Source organism: Neofelis nebulosa, chromosome 2, assembly GCF_028018385.1.
Source record: "Neofelis nebulosa isolate mNeoNeb1 chromosome 2, mNeoNeb1.pri, whole genome shotgun sequence".
NCBI classification, from domain to species: Eukaryota; Metazoa; Chordata; class Mammalia; order Carnivora; family Felidae; genus Neofelis; species Neofelis nebulosa.
The window spans coordinates 118,929,564-118,946,697 of NC_080783.1; the positions used below are offsets into that span (position 1 = coordinate 118,929,564).

General features: G+C 48.3%; 1 long non-coding RNA gene and 3 other non-coding genes across 4 annotated transcripts; 2 read left to right on the forward strand and 2 right to left on the reverse strand.

The window, feature by feature from the left end:
- The first annotated feature begins 2,984 nt into the window (after positions 1 to 2,984).
- On the forward strand, positions 2,985 to 3,056 carry TRNAQ-CUG (transfer RNA glutamine (anticodon CUG)). Its single transcript has one exon. It is a non-coding gene; the product is annotated as a tRNA-Gln (tRNA).
- A 1,794-nt stretch (positions 3,057 to 4,850) lies between these two features.
- On the reverse strand, positions 4,851 to 10,928 carry LOC131504060 (uncharacterized). The gene is made up of 2 exons (XR_009257758.1): positions 10,634 to 10,928; positions 4,851 to 6,692 (listed from the first exon to the last, which is right to left on the reverse strand). It is a non-coding gene; the product is annotated as an uncharacterized LOC131504060 (long non-coding RNA).
- Positions 7,462 to 7,535, forward strand: TRNAN-GUU (transfer RNA asparagine (anticodon GUU)). The gene has a single exon. It is a non-coding gene; the product is annotated as a tRNA-Asn (tRNA).
- Positions 10,929 to 11,483: 555 nt separating the features above from the next.
- Positions 11,484 to 11,555, reverse strand: TRNAQ-CUG (transfer RNA glutamine (anticodon CUG)). The gene has a single exon. It is a non-coding gene; the product is annotated as a tRNA-Gln (tRNA).
- Positions 11,556 to 17,134: the final 5,579 nt, after the last annotated feature.

The following is a 17,134-nucleotide window of genomic DNA, read 5'->3' on the forward strand; positions in this document are numbered from 1 at the left end:
AAATATATAATATTGTGACCTTGATCTTACCACAAATCTTGTTAAATTTGGTGTGCAGCCCCATTCTACAGATTATTCTGTAGAATAAGGTGAAGCCATGCTTCACCTATAGAAATGATGCCTATGAAGTCCTCTCAGGAAAATGGCCTCTTACCTGGTGGATAGCTTATGGAATCCCAGACTTACACATACTGAAAGGCGTCCCTTCCCACAGGCCAGCAACCCTGACAAATAGGGGGCTCTCTGGGAAAGAGGACCATACAGTTTTAGGTGTAGCAGGTAAATCTTGGTGGGCGTGGTTTGGATAATTATTAATCCTTATCTCCTTAAAGCTAAGAAAATAAAAGACTTTGTGCACCCCTAAAAATAAATTACAACCCTGGAGGTTTTATAAAGCTTCTAGAAAGAAGTTAATTCCCAGGCTTACTTACAACTAGTATCTTGTTATATTAACTATATATTACTATATATTAATAAGAATGTTTCTGAGCATTGGTTAACATTTTTTTTTCACATCTAGGCAAACAAAACTTGTCAAATAAGATAAAAATGTAAAACAATTGTATGGAATCAGAAAATTTCTAAGCACTCAGGAGAATGAAACCATGACTTACGGTGGAAAATTTGTCTACAGGGAGGAAGTGAGGTACAACTGACATTTTGCCTTTTTATCATTATGAATAAAAACTTACACCATGCTCCTCAGTCAAGAATATAAACACATCTAAAACCCGAGGTAAACACAAAAGAACAGAGTCATCCTATTTAGCTTTGATCCTCCCCAAAAGATAAAAAAGTTAAACATTTCTCATAAGCCTGGACTCTCTAATGGAAACAACCTCATTATTCCTTCCACATTTACTAGCTGCTATTCTATAAAGTACAGCCTTCCCTCCTCCATCTTTCAAGTATTCTACACGGATTATACTCTGTGATTACTGCATGCATATTATATGGATTCCTTTCTTATTCAATATGTTATAATCCATTATAGTCATTATTCCTTTTGCTGTTCTAAATTTGTGACGGTCTTCAATTTGACAGGGGAGCTCCTCAAGCTGGCTTCTTTTGACTTGTCTCGACTAATCTTTGAGCACAAAATATTCCAAGCTCACTTTGTCCTTTGATTCTCCCAACCTCAAATCAGGCATTTATACAAGGAGTTTACATTCGTGGAAAATTATATTTAGAAACACAGACAAGCCTTAGGGGGGGAAGGTGGTTTTGCGAACCATTTAGAGGAAAGTAAGAGGGTGGGGATAAACCCCAAACAACACGCCTATAGGATAATGCTGCTCAGTCCAAGGCCCTCTGCCCCAACTGGCTTGGGTGAGGCTCCAGCTTTATCCCCTGGGATCTTCTAAGAACTCTGTGCCAGAGTTCTCTCCCCAAAGAGGCTCTCATTTCTCCCTCCCCAATTACACTGCCTCTGCATGGGCATCTGAGGCGTCTTTCTTTCATTTTTTCTTATTTTCATCCTTTCTTTTTTAAACCTAAGGAACACATTGATATATTATCTTTAAGTGACATGATAAAAGAATGCATAGGGGAAAAATTCAATTCGTCTCCTACACACTAATTTCCCCAAGAATAACTACTGGTAACAGGATACACACTACAGTTCTGGCTCATTTATAATTCCCCCACTGAATCTGACTAGCATACTTCATTCAGTCTAAGCGGTGAAACCTTTTTTCCCTTTTCTCACACAAAGCGTCCACCCTCCCCTCCCTCGCTCAAGGGTGATTGATGAATGTCCGGGTTCTCGGATGTTAGGTCGCGCAAAGATGGTGGCAGGAGGGCTTTGGCCGAGTCTCTGGGCCACAGGAAATTTAAAAAGTGGACGGCTGGCTGCGGAAGGCTGGGGGTTCTATGATTCAGTCTTCTGCCTGGCAATGATCCCCGGGTTCCAACTGGGGGGACTATCCGCTCCTAAACACTAAGTGGTTGTTTGTTTGTTTGTTTGTTTTTTTAAGCCGCTTGTAGCCAGGAGAGAGAAGCATACCTGTTTTCTTCTCTATACATCTATTTTAGTCGGTGGTTGTCGGACTTTTTATTTTCGAGGTCCTGAGTAGCCTCGTTCTGTGAATTTTCTGGCATCTCCGGCCCAGGCAGCTTCCGGCCCGGCGTGAAGCTCTGTGGCCACACGGGGGCGATACGACGACCCATGGCTTTCCCCAGCCCGCGCCATAGAGAACCCGTGCTCCAGGTTCAACTTGGCGGGATTTGATCAGCCAGCCGTGAGCTGTGCCGGACCCCAGGTTCTTTGCTTTGCAGTTGCCCCAGCCCCGGGATGGTCTCGAGCCGGCTGAAGGCCCACGCTTCCCAGACCTAGAGCGCTCCACTGCTCGGGGTGTCCGGCAAAGACGCTAAAGTGTCCTGAGCCGAGAAGCAGTCGAGCTTCTGGCGTCCATGGAAAACGTTCCCTCTGCTTCCTGTCAGACCGTGGCAACCCTTCCCAGTGTGTGCCGGGGAGGGAGCGGGGAAAGTGGGGGGGTGGTAGCGAAGGAAGTGAAGCAAGCGGGAAAGCTGAGAAGACAGCGAGGAACGCGGGGAGAGGGGATCAGGAACAGAATCAGGGGTTGGAGCCCCAGGACGCCCCACGTCCGGTTCCAGGAGCACCGGGGTTCCCGGGGCAGTGGGAAGAAGACAACGGCAAAGCAAAGGAAGGGAACACTTTTTTCTGGCGGGAAACTGGTAATCCAGGCAAAGCAGGTGCACTCGGGGGAGGCCCCCAAAGCCCATCCCTCTCGCTGATTCCATCCCCCTTCCCCCCCCCCCCCCTCAAGGGACCCGATCTCGGTCCCCGACACGCCAGCCGACAGAGCGGCCGCAGAACGTGGCCCGGGGCGACCCCTGGCGGGCGGGGGAGCAGAGCTCGGACCCCCGAGGCGAGCAGAGCCCGGCAGGAGGCGCGGCCGGGAACGCCGGTGGGAGGAAGGGCCTCCACACACCTCGGAGAGGCAGCCGGTCGCGTCCCCGGCGGTTCCATGGTGTAATGGTGAGCACTCTGGACTCTGAATCCAGCGATCCGAGTTCAAGTCTCGGTGGAACCTGTCCCTTTGGGCGAGCCGCGGCTACATTTTACTCTCCGCTCCAAGGCCCCGCGAGGGGCACGAGCCTTCCCGCTCCCGCTGCCCTCGGGCCGGGGAGGGAAACTCCAGGGACCACGCGCGCCGCTCCCGCTCCCGCCGCCGCGTCGCCCGCGCTCCGCCGCCGCCTCCGGACTCGGGGACCAGCGAGCCCGGTTCCCAGAGCGGCGCGCCCCGCACGAGCATTGCAGCCATGGCGAGGAGACCCGGCCAGCGCCGCCCCTCGTCGGGCTCACCCTCGGGCCTCTGGGTGAAAGCCACCGGCCGAGGCCACTGAATCCTGCACCGCGACGCACGTCGCGCGGCGCGTCCCATACTGGCACCGATCGGCCTGCACCCGTAGAGGGCAACTTACGTGCGAAACGGCGTGTCTTACCTCAGCCGGGCGGTGGTGACACTGAAGTTTCGGGTCGTGGGTTCTAGCACAAGGTCGGGTGCCATTTCATTTCAGTTTCCGCGGCTCCTTTCCTACCAGCTACCAGAAGAGTCCAGAGTCTCTGCTGAGGCCAGTGGGGGTCGCAGTTGTCCTGAAATACGTGCTTCAGTCCGTGGCCCTCGTGCGGAAACCCTCAACTCTGCCCAAAAGGGAGATTCTGGCCGGGGATTCTTAGTGCCTGACCCGCCGCCTCCCACGGGGCTCCCCCTTCTTCCTGCCTGGATCTACTCCAAGAAGACACCATAGGAAAAGAAAGCCGTTGTGTTTTCATTCTATTCAGAGTCTTTGTAGTTTTAAAGTTCTTTGTAGATATAAACAGATTCTCATTTTGGTGGCCTGGAATGGCCGAGAGAGAGAGAGAGAGAGAGAGAGAGAGAGACCTTAAAAGAGCTAAAAATACTTTTGTAAAAGTAGCATAAAGGTATAGGAATAACACTACCCAACTTTAAGACTTACTATAAAGCTACAGTTAGGGATATATTGTGAATAAGCAAAGGCATAGACAAACAGACCAGTTAAATAGAATGGAGAGTCCAGAAATAGGACTACGGAAATATGTCCAACTGATTGTTGATTAAGGTGTAAAAGCAATTTGATGAAGACTTTTTTCTTTTCAACAAATTGTGTTGGAATAATTGGACATCTAGATGAATGAAAATTCCACCTACACTACACTTTATACAAGAACTAACTCACAATGGAGCACAGACTAAATGTAAAATGTAAAACTCAAAAATTTATAGAAGGAAGTCTTCATGACCTGGGGTTAGGCAGTGTTCTTAGATATGTCACCAAAAATTCTATCCAGTAAAAGAAAAAAAAATCAATAAATTGTATTTCATTGAAATTAATAATGTTTGTTTAAAAAAATAGCTGAGAGAATGGACAGTTACAGATTGAGAGAATAAAAATCAACAAATCACAAAGATGACAAAAAGGTTGGTGACAAGATGTATAAAGAAATCTTAAAATTAACAAGGAAACAACAACAACAACAACAACAACAAAAAGGCAAAAGATATGAACAGACACTTCCCTAGAGGATATAAGCACATGAACATCATTAGACATTAGGGAAATGCAAATTAAAACATAATGAGATACCATTACACACCTGCTAGAATGACAGTACCAAGTGTCTAAGATAAGAAGTAAGCAGAATTTTCATACGCTGCTTGTGAGAATACAAAATGACACAGCTACCCTGGAAAAGATTTGGCAGTTTCTCATAAGTTAAGCATGTAAGTACTATATAATCTAGTAAACACAATCCCAGCAATCTGCCTTGAAGAAATGAAAATTTATGTTCACAGAAAAATGTGTACAGGAATTCTCATAGGCTTTATTTGTAACAGCTGAAAGTACAATCATTGAATATCTTTCAAGGGATTAATTGATAGACAAAACAGTGGTTCACCCACTGGATGGAATACCCAATGATAAAAAGGAATTCTTGATGTATACAACAACTTAAAGAAATCCCTAAGTCACTGTGCTGAGTAAAAGAAGCCAGTCTCAAATGGCTACATACTATATACTTCCATTCTTAGGACATTCTCAAAAAGACAGAACTATAGTGATGAACAGATCAGTGATCCCAAGGGCTTATGTTTGCCGGGGAGATGTGACTGTAACACTGTAACAAGATAGCACTAAGATTTTTGGTGAGATGAAACTTATGTATTCTAATTATGGAGAATTTGTACCAAAAGAAAAAGTCAGTTTCACTGTATGATAATTGAGACAGCGGAAACCATACATTACGAACTGAACAAACTAGATGATGAAAAGCTGGGATGCCTTCTACTTAATAGTAGGTCGGTTGCCTAAACTCCTAAGAATTCGTTTCCCAACCATGCTGGATGCTTTTCTTCAGAGTCTGACGCATAAATTAAAGTTAGTGGTTCCAGATGCACGCTCTTTCCTTTCTCACAGCCCGTCAGGCCCTTTTGCAGTCTTTGCCTTGCCCCTTGGGGGGCGAGGGCGGGAGCCGGGATAGGGGTGCCGAATGCGGGCGCTGCAGACTTTGGCTCGCGGCGACCTGCGGCCTTACCCCAGGTTAGGCGGGTGGAGGGCTCAGGCTGGGAGCACCGCCACGGGGTACCTCGAGAGCCCGATCTAACTGCCGACGGTCACCAGTTTCAAAGCGGGAAATCGCACCATATCTCCGGCTTTACTGGGGGTTTGTTTAAAGAGGAAAACAGTGAGTTAGACAACGTCACAACTCGGATTCAAGCCAAGGTACTAGGGTCGCATCGCGGAGTACTAACCACTAACCATCACCGCACGCCACCGACTGGGTGTGCTGTGGTTGAGGGCTATTAATTGACCTCAATAGCCGCAACGTTTTCTAACTGGTTTTTCTTTCAGTTGCTAGTGTTGGTGCCTCTCAGCTTTCTTTTCACTCCTGTCCTCCCTTTGCCCTTTCTTCCTTGCTCTCCAGACTGCCACCCGCTTTCTTCTCTTCAGCTTTTCTCGTTCACCTTTCTCCCTGCGCCCACCGGCGTCCCCTAGGCTGAGGCCGCCGCACCTTCCAGGGTGGGGAACTCAGTGACATTCTAGGTTGTGTCCTCTAGACGTTTCCACGATCGGGACCTTGACCTGGTTCTAAAACAGCTTCGAGTATAAAGATTTTAAAGAATGGCTGCCTTTCACGTCTTCCCATTCGGGGTATTCTCCAAAACTAAAATTGACAGTGCAAGGTGAAATTCTTGGTGCCTTTCGTGTCCCCTCCAGGCCCCTGCGGCGGAATGAACTCCTTCACCGAGCATTTTATTGGGCTCCTACTAAGTGCCAGGCAATGTTGTAAGCGAGGGACTGCACCGTGAGCAAACCCAAGGTCCCTGCCCCATGGAGTCTACATCAGGGGCATCCCAGGGGGGCGGGGAGGGGGGGCGCGCAGCGCGGTGGAGGCACCGCCGATTCTGGTGCTTCGCGAGCGCGCCCGCCGGTCCGGATCCGGGGCGATTCATGGACAGGGGAAGTGGAGCAAAGAACTGGAAAATGGATGACGTCAGACCGAGAGACTGCGGTTGTCACCTGGGGGCCTGTTGTTCGACCGTCGGAGTTCTGCACTCATTCGGAGCTCCACGTCAATATACCCACATTTAACTGGCCACACGACTCCGGGCCTCAATGCGCCTGCGCCCTCAGGCTTCTGTGCCCTAGCTCGGGGATAAAGAACACTTCTCTGTAAGTTTGTACAATGAGGTGATTATGTATAATATACTCCTCCCCCCCCCCCAGTTTTTTATTTAAAAAAAAAAACCCTTTTTTACATTTATTTATTTTTGACAGAGCACAAGTGGGGCAGGGAGAGGAGACGCGAATCCGAAGCAGGTTCCAGGCTCCGAGGTCAGCACAGAGCCCCATGCGGGGCTTGAATATTTAAAAATAAAAACCCTTCTTTACATTTATTTATTTCTGACAGAGCACAAGTGGGGCAGGGAGAGGAGACGCGAATCCGAAGCAGGTTCCAGGCTCTGAGGTCAGCACAGAACCCCATGCGGGGCTTGAACTCACAAACCACGAGATCATGACCCTAGCTGAAGTCAGCCGCTCAACCGACTGAGCCACCCAGGCGCCCCCCTCCCCGGTTTTATTGAGATTGAAATGAGATACAGTACTGTAGAAGTTTAAGGTGTACAGCATAATGACCTGACTTCCATATATCGTGAAATTTGGTGAACATCTATCATCTCATACAGGTACAAAATTTTTTAAATGTATTTTTTTTTCCTTTTGATAAGAACTCTTAACTATTTAATAAGAACTTTCAAGTATACCATACAGCAGGGCTAACTAGAGATATCATGCATTATATCTATTCATTTATCTGATGATTGGAAATCCTAAGATTCCGACCACGAACGTCAGACTATTATGTATATAATACAATTGACTCACAACAACCCACAGCCACCTCCACCGGGTGTCTCTGTGGCGCAATCGGTTAGCGCATTCGGCTGTTAACCGAAAGGTTGGTGGTTCGAGCCCACCCAGGGACGCTTGTGTTTCTGGCTGTGTTACCTTTCCTCTTTCGACCCGGGATATTGAATTTATGGCCCTGTCCTCAGGCACCACAAGCAAAGAGTGCCCCGGGATATTGAATTTATGGCCCTGTCCTCAGGCACCACAAGCAAAGAGTGCCCCTTTGGGAGTAAAGTTTTGGGGCTCCAGAGCATACCTAATCTACACCGGCAATCCATCTTCCCTACTTTTCTGAGGATGGTTTTTACAGATTAGCATATTTGGAATATTATAAATCCCTCAAATGAAGAACAAGAGAACCTGAGGCTCATGATCTGGATGGGAAACCTAACTTGTGCAAAAAAGTTACTTGACTTTTCTGTGCCTCCATTTTTACATGTAAAATGAGCCAAATGGAGTACTTGGGTTGTCCAAAGTTTAGATGTGTAGGGAAAGCAGGTAGCCAGTTACTCTCACGTAGCAAATGTTTCAGTACAGATTAGCTCTTACTAGTGCCATTGCCATCAGCGTTTTTGTTACCCGCACTGTTCATTTTAGTTAATATCCTTCTTGATGTAAATAAGTCATTACTCAAACAGTCTCTAACTGATGGTCATGCAATTGGTTCTAACGCTTATTATCACAAATACTACTGCAGGGAGGGGCACCTGGGTGGCTCAGTTGGTTAAGTGTCCGACTTCGCTCAGGTCATGATCTCATGGTTTGTGAGTTGGAGCCCGGCGTCAGTCTCTGTGCTGACAGCTCGGAGCCTGGAAACTGCTTTGGATTCTATGACTCCTTCTTTCTCTGCCACCCCCCTAACTTGTGCTCTGTCTCTCAAAAAATAAATAAATGTAAAAAAAAAAAAATACTACTGCAGGAAACAGCGTTACACAAATATGTCATCACTTGTTTTCCTCTCTACAGAGTCCCAGAAATGGAACTGCCAGATCAAAATATTTGCACATTTCTAATTTTGCTAATTCCTGCCTAATTACCCTGAAGAGAAAATGTAGTCGGTCATATTCCCCATGTTTTATGAGAACATTCTTTTCTCCACTGTTTTGCCAAAATTGGATAGTACTTACCTACCATTTCTTTTGAACCTATTTTTGCTAACATTTTTATAGACCTCGAGTGGGAAGGCGTTCTGTGCATGACACCAAACCCAAAATACTTCCATGAAAAGAGCTATTAATATGACTATATATACACTTATATTCAGGGTACAAACAATAAACTTTAAATTTACATACATGTACATATGTGGCAAAAGAATTATTTTGTGTTTGGGACATAGCTTTATCAAAGTTATATACACTCATAAGTTTATTTAGAAAAACAGCAATCCTCCTTTACTACTCTTTGACTTTTAAATTGTAGACATTATCTCTCTTTCACATACTCCTCCATCAACACCCACACACCCAACACACCTCCCCTGGCCTTATCCTCCAATATATTTGTATCGTAATTTGATGGGTCAATTATTATATTATTTAAACTGTGTAAACTCTATATTCACAGTTGAGCCACGTAGGATACAAATAGCAGGAACAAAAGACCACTGTCTTCAGGGGCTCTTTTTCTTTCAACTTTTTCCATGTTTACTTATTTATTTTGAGAGAGAGAGAGAGAGCACACAAACAGGGGAGGGGCAGAGAGAGAGGGAGAGAGAGAGAATCTCAACTAGGTTCTGCACTGTCAGGACAGAGCCCAACATGAGGCTGGAACTCACCAACCAAGAGATCATGACCTGAGCTGAAACCAAGAGTCCCACACTTAATGGGACTGAGCCACTCAGGCACCCCAAGGACTCTTTTTTTAGTGGATTAAGCTGAAGTTTATTTGCTCTTTGGTCAAGCACCCTCCCCGCCCCCCCTTTTCATATTCCAGGGAAGTACAGGATCTAGGTCTGATTGGCTCAGCTTGGGTTAATGCCCTCTCCTGGAGCAAACGAAGGCAAAGGACCTTCATGAACAGTACCGGGAAGACGTTACCCAAAGAAAGAGCAATAATTCCAAGAACAAAAGAAGAAAAATGCTGGGGTGCTGGGTAGTCAACAGCAAAGACAAGAAGAAAACTGTATCACTCTGCAATGGGTATATGTAGCAGAATACAGATCCAGGGTGAGGGGAAGGAGTTTTGAGAGATGTAAGCCTTGGGTATGCTGTATGGACTGAAGTCACACACACCTATGTGGGGCTGCCGAGGGGTGGGGAGCTGAGGAGCATCTGCCCGTCCTAACCCAAGGAGACTGGTGAGGGGCTGTCCTGGTCACTCAGCTTGAGTTAGAACAGTTCAGGTGGGAAAAGAAAGGGAAGGGGATCTTCTCTTTGAAGAAAAGTCTGGAGCTCGGATCTTGGTAGGGAGTGAGGCTATGGTTGGTCAGATAAGGGTACTAAAATCTATGTGTAAATGCAGTTCCATTAAAAGAATCGCTCTAGTAAAGGAGGAGGGGATCTAAAAGGAATGTCTGCGATCCTATGGAGAAAGCCCATTGAGTAACCATGACTCTGGTCCCCTTGCCTAGTCTCCTGGCCAGGCCCTCAGACTCCCTGCTCTGGAAGAGCACAGTCTGCTCAGCCACCACATGTCCAGCAAGGACTGTTCCCTGGCAGTCTTCATGGTGTTGGGTGCCATGACCCTCTCCAGGCCCGCTACTGCCAGCAGTAGTCTTGCAAGGTGAGAAAAGGGAGGGAAAGTCTACTTGCCAGTTAATGCCAAGGAATCCAACAAGGTCCTGATTTGGTTCCCAATAACTTGCAGGTCTATTTACCCTCCTACTCTGACCCCCACAATTAATGAAAAGAAACTGCAAGGACAAACGCCAGCCAAGCAGGTTCGGGCTTTCCAGGTAGAGCCGAAATTCTCTCCCCCACACGTGGGAGCACTGTAGAGGGAGCCGGAAGGGGCAACCGAACCAGTGCGTGAACTCGCCCTCGGAGGGCGCCCCTTCTCTTTCCTACCTCCTTACTTTTCTTGTCTACGCTTTCCCGTTTCTCCCCACCCGCCCTCGGGCCCTCACCCCCTTGCCTTTCAGACCCTCAAAGCGAGCCCTTGAAAAACAGTAGCATTTTACAGTCCTTTGTAAACCGGTGGAATCCCCAAAACTAAGAGAGATCTGGCGGCTTACACTTTCACTAACTATGACGTCCTTCAGAAATCCCAGATTTTTTCTACCGAGTAGAGGAGAACGAGCGTGTTTCCATCCGGTATCATCCTATGGCGCCTTCAGTCCGTGGAGCAGAGTCGCAGCAGGACGGAGGGGCAGAACTCGGAGCTGCTCCGGCTCGTGTCACTTTTGTCCCCCGCAGGAGCCCCGTGGGAGGCGGCGGGTCAGGCACCAAAATCCCCGGCCAGAATCTCCCTTTTGGGCAGAGTTGAGGGTTTTCCGCACGAGGGCCACGGACTGAAGCACGTATTTCAGGACAACTGCGACCCCTACTGGCCTCAGCAGAGACTCTGGACTCTTCTGGTAGCTGGTAGGAAAGGAGCCGCGGAAACTGAAATGAAATGGCACCCGACCTTCTGCTAGAACCCACAACCCGAAACTTCAGTGTCACCACCGCCCGGCTGAGGTAAGACACGCCGTTTCGCACGTAAGTTGCCCTCTACGGGTGCAGGCCGATCGGTGCCAGTACGGGACGCGCCGCGCGACGTGGTGCAGGATTCAGTGGCCTCGGCCGGTGGCTTTCACCCAGAGGCCCGAGGGTGAGCCCGACGAGGGGCGGCGCTGGCCGCGTCTCCTCGCCGTGTCTGCAATGCTCGTGCGGGGCGCGCCGCTCTGGGAACCGGACTCGCTGGTCCCCGAGTCCGGAGGCGGCGGCGGAGCGCGGGCGACGCGGCGGCGGGAGCGGGAGCGGCGCGCGTGGTCCCTGGAGTTTCCCTCCCCGGCCCGAGGGCAGCGGGAGCGGGAAGGCTCGTGCCCCTCGCGGGGCCTTGGAGCGGAGAGTAAAATGTAGCCGCGGCTCGCCCAAAGGGACAGGTTCCACCGAGACTTGAACTCGGATCGCTGGATTCAGAGTCCAGAGTGCTCACCATTACACCATGGAACCGCCGGGGACGCGACCGGCTGCCTCTCCGAGGTGTGTGGAGGCCCTTCCTCCCACCGGCGTTCCCGGCCGCGCCTCCTGCCGGGCTCTGCTCGCCTCGGGGGTCCGAGCTCTGCTCCCCCGCCCGCCAGGGGTCGCCCCGGGCCACGTTCTGCGGCCGCTCTGTCGGCTGGCGTGTCGGGGACCGAGATCGGGTCCCTTGGAGGGGGGGGGGGGGGGGGGTGAGGGTGGAATCAGCGAGAGGGATGGGCTTTGGGGGCCTCCCCCGAGTGCACCTGCTTTGCCTGGATTACCAGTTTCCCGCCAGAAAAAAAGTGTTCCCTTCCTTTGCTTTGCCGTTGTCTTCTTCCCACTGCCCCGGGAACCCCGGTGCTCCTGGAACCGGACGTGGGGCGTCCTGGGGTTCCAACACCTCCCCTTCCACTCCGGATCCTATTTCCTTCCCGTCTTTCTCGCTGTCTTTCCTCACCAGCTCTCTCAGCTCTCCTTTCTCCAGCAATCTCAGTCTCCTTTCCTTCCTCCTTGGCCACTGCTCCGTTTCCTTCTCTTCGCTCCCCCTTCCCCAAACCACCCCGGCCCAGGCCAACGTAGGAATGGGCTGCCCGGCCTGAGAGGACGATGAGGAAGGCAGTTCTCTCTGGTCAGGACTTTATGGGGGTCTGTGCTGGGGAGGCGGAGTGAGGTGGTCCCAGCGGAATGGCGAGGGTCCACAGCCGGTCCTCCAGGGCCTGGGCAGGACGGGCTGATCGAAGGCGACCCAAAATAAGCAATGGAGACCTCCGGGCGACCTCGTCCTTTGCCAGCCGTTAAAAAAGTTGTTTGTTTTTTTTTTCTTTTCCCATCAATGTCTATTTTTGAGAGACAGAGCACGAGGGAGGGGCAGGCAGAGGGAGACACAAAATCAGAAGCACAGCCCGACGCAGGGCTCGAACCCAAGCCCGACGCGGAGCTCGAACCCATGGAGCTGTGAGATCATGGACCCAGCCGAAGCCGGACGTTTAACCGACTGAGCCACCCAGGCACCCTCCTTGCCACCCGTTTTAAGTGAAAGGACCACGGCACCTCCTTGTGGTCCCTTCAGGGGGACCTGGGGTTGACATCACCTAGGATGCTGCAGTTTCTTGTAGGAAGAAAACGAATCCAAGCTTCTCAGTTAGACGTAGAAGGTCCACTCGAACCGAGCCCTTACCAAGCAACCGTCCCCGCCGGTTCTCCTGGAGGGGTCGGTAGCCGCAGAGCCGGCCACTCTTGGCCTCCGTCGTGGAGCCGCTGCCGAGTGCCCGCACGAGGGCTTCGGGCCGAGTTCCAGAGCCGCGCAACACTTTGTCTTCTGTGTGTGGTGCGCCCAGCGCAGCCTCGCCCCAGGGAGAGCTCCAGGGTCCAAAGAGTCAAATCAGACGGCGTTGCCGGCTTCATTCGAGGACAGGGTCCTCTCTCCATTATGAATCAGATTCAAACGGAAGCTGCCAGGGCCCCTGTACACCACCCCATGAGCAAGGTTCGCCACCCACGACCTGCGGTGGTGTGGTCAGGTGTAAGTAAGTGACAGCATTTTCCCTTGGCTTATTCCTCGGTGGCTGTATTTGCATCTCTCTCTCTCTCTCTCTCTCTCTCTCTCTCTCTCTCTCTCCTCTCTCTCCCTGTCTCTCCCTCCCTCTCCCTCCCCTCACTTGGTCGTCCCACCTTCACCTTCCTCTTCTTCAACTTTTCTGGTTCACCCCTCCTTCCAACCCACAGGTGTCCGCGCAGACTTGAGGCCGCCGCAAGGTCCCGGATGGAGGGCTCAGTGCGATTACAGGTGGTGCCTTCTAGACATTTCCACTATCAGGACATTTGCAGGATTCAGCTACCAGTGTAAAAGTTTTAAACAACAATCACTTTTAAAGTCTTTCACATCCTCCCATTCTGGGGTCCCTTTTAGGACTAAAACCTAATAGTCCACAGTGACGTTTTTGGTCCCTCCCAGCACCCTGCCGCGGAATACATCCTTCACCGAGCATTTAGTGGGCGCCTACTAGGTACCAGACCCTGCAGTGCGCAAGGGGCTGCATGGTGGGCAGACCCCAGGTCCTGCCCGAGGGAGGTCTGGTCCGGAGGCACTGAGAGGCGGCAGCGCGTTGTGCGACACAGGCCTGCTTGTCCTTCCACAGTCCGGGTCCAGGTCGAGGGACTCGCGGTGAGCGCGACGGGTGGCGTGCAGCGAAGAATGGCAAATGGATGACTTTGGCCCAAGAACCTGTGGTCGTCACGTGGAGCGGGGCCTCTTGTGGGGGAGGCAAGGGGCAGGCCGGGAGGACCCAGGGCCTGGCATGCGGCATCTAGTGGCCACTTGCTAGTGTCAGTGCCCAAATACGCCAGGTATTAAGACTCAGCGTCTCCAGCACCAGCTGGCTTTGAGTGTGTTTTTGGCACAGGATGGAGGGGATGGGGAGCAAGTTCTCACCCATGGCAACGCTGAGATTTTGTAATACCCGGTCTCAGTGGTATAATGAGCGGGTATGGCTGGCAGTGGAAAGGTTGGTGGTTCCAGCTCATCGTGGGAAGTTCTAGTCTTCACTGACCCTTATTTTCCTCTGGCTTTCAGTTCTCAGAATTTATCAGAGCTTCTCGAGCTGGTTTTTTTTTTTTTTTTAATGTTTTTATTTATTTTTGAGACAGAGAGAGACAGAACAGGGGAGGGGCAGAGAGAGAGGGAGACACAGAATCCAAAACAGGCTCCAGGCTCTGAGCTGTCAGCACAGAGCTCGACAGAGCCCAATCTCACAGACTGTGAGATCATGACCTGAGCTGAAGTCGGATGCTTAACCGACTGAGCCACCCAGGTGCCCTTGAGCTGCTTTTATCCTTCAGGCAGCGACCTCACTCAGCAGCTCTGATTCACCCCTACCCTCCCTTTTGCTTTGGGGTGCAGGTGGGGCAACTGTGGAGTCTCAGTCGTCCTGAATTCACTTGGTTCTGTCCTGTGGGATGGTTTCTCCTCATCCTTAACAGATGCCTCTAGTCCCTCTGCGCCATCTGAAGACCAGAGGCCAGCTTGACCTATCTGACAGGACATTTGGATTCCAGGGGGACTGCTGGGCCAGAGGCTGAAGGCACAGGCATCAGAATCACCCACTGGTCAGTCTCTAGGTTGGTGCACTTCATCGCTCAGTATTAACTGCACCATCACAGGATGCCACAAACGCTTTGGGTTGAGGGTGTCACGTCCTTACTTTTTTATTATTATTATCAATAGATAATAATGTTATTAAGTATAGATAATAGATAATAGGTATTATCTATCTATTATCTATTAGATAATATTATCTATCTATTATCTATTAGATAATATTATCTATTATTATATATTAGATAATATTATCTATTATTATATATTAGATAATATTATCTATTATTATATATTAGATAATATCTATTATCTATTATAATATATATTATATATTATTATCTATTATCTATTCTATATTATTATTATTTATTATTATCTAATATTAGTATCTAATATTATTATCTATTGTCTAGTAGGTAGTAGATAATAATAGATGTTATTTTTTAAAAAACAATTTGAGGGGCGCCTGGGTGGCTCAGTTGGTTAAGCGGCCGACTTCGGCTCAGGTCATGATCTCACAGTCCGTGAGTTCAAGCCCTGCGTCGGGCTCTGTGCTGACAGCTCGGAGCCTGGAGCCTGTTTCAGATTCTGTGTCTCCCTCTCTCTGACCCTCCCCCGTTCATGCTCTGTCTCTCTCTGTCTCAAAAATAAATAAAAACGTTAAAAAAAATAAAAAAAAACAATTTGAGATTTACAGATAAATTAATAAATGAGTTCACATGCACCCTGTTCTTCCTCATAAACTTCCTCTCTACGTTCTTCCATTACTGTGGTACATTTGTCACAAGTGATGTTACAAGTGACACATTATTAATTGAAGCCCATAGTTTACATTAGAGTCTATTCTTTGAGTTATACAGTTCTGTGGGTTTTGACACGTGCATGTTGTGAATTCACCACTACAGTGTCATACAGAATAGTGTCACTATCTGAAAAATCCCAGGGTTCTTCTTATTTGTTTGTCCCTCCTCTCCTCACAGACCTATGGCAACCACTGATCTTTTTATTGGTGCCACAGTTTTGCCTTTTCCAGAATGTCCTGTAGTTAGATTCACACAGTATGTTGACTTTACAGACTGGCTTCTTTCACTTAACGCTATGTATTATTAAGGTTTGCACAGGTCTTTTATGGCTTGATGGCTCCTTTCTTTTTATTGCTAAATACCATTTTATGAATGTACCACTGTTTGTTTATCTAGTCACCTAGCAAAGGACATCTTGGTTACTTCCACTTTTTGACAATTATGAATAAAGCTGCTATAAACTGCAGGTTTTTGCTTGAATGTAAGTTTTCATCTCACTTGGGTAAATACCTAGGGCTGTGATTTCTGGATCAAATGTAAGAATATGTTTTTTTTTTGTAAGAAACTGCCAAAGTGTCTTCTAAAGTGGCTGTACAATTTTGTGTTCCCATCACTAATGAATGAGAGTTCCTATTCATCCACATCCTTGCCAGGATTTGTTATTATCAGTGTTTTGGATTTTAGATACCCTTTTTAAAGAATTTTTTAAATGTTTCTTTATTTTTGAGAGAGAGAGAGCAAGTGGGGGGAGGGCCAGAGAGAGAGGGAGACATAGAATTTGAAGCAGGATCCAGGCTCTGAGCTGTCAGCACAGAACCCAACACAGGGCTTGAACCCACAAACTGTGAGATGATGACCTGAGCCAAAGTCTGACACTTAACCGACTGAGCCACCCAGGTGCCCTGGATTTTAGATATTCTAATAAGTGTGTAGTGGTATCTCATTGTTGTTTTATTTTTTTTAAATTAATTTACTTATTTTGAGGGTGGGGGGAGGGGCAGAGAGAGGGAGAGAGGATCCCAAGCAGAATCCACGCTGTCAGCAAGGCGCCCTCTGAGGAGGCTCCATCCTATCAACCCTGAGATCATGATCTGTGCCAAAATCAAGAGTCAGACACTTAACCAACTGAGTCACCCAGGTGCCCTTCATTGTTGTTTTAATTTAAATTCTCTAATGACAGATGATTCTGAGAATCTTTCATAGGCTTCTTTGCCATCTGTATATCTTTTCTGATGAGGTATCTGTTTAGATCCATTGCCCATTTTTAATTGAGTCATTTGCTTTCTTACTGTTGAGTTTTAAGAGTTCTTTGTATGTTTTGGATACCAGTCCTTCATCAGATACACATTTTGTAAAGATTTTATCACAGTCTATGTCTTGTCTTTAATTAGCTTGATGGTGTCTTTCATAGAGTGGAAAATTTTGATTTTATTGAAATCCAACTTAATCAAGTTCTTGTTTCATGGATTGAGCCTTTGGTGTTACAGCTAAAAAGTCATCACCAAACCTAAAGCCACTTAGATTTTCTCCAATGCTGTATTCTAGAAGTTTTATAGTTTTACACCTTACATTTAGGTCTATGATCTATTTTGTGAAAAGTGTAAGGTTGCTGTCTAGATTCTTTTTTTCCCCCTAGCATGTAGATGTCCAGTTTCTCCAGCACCATTTAT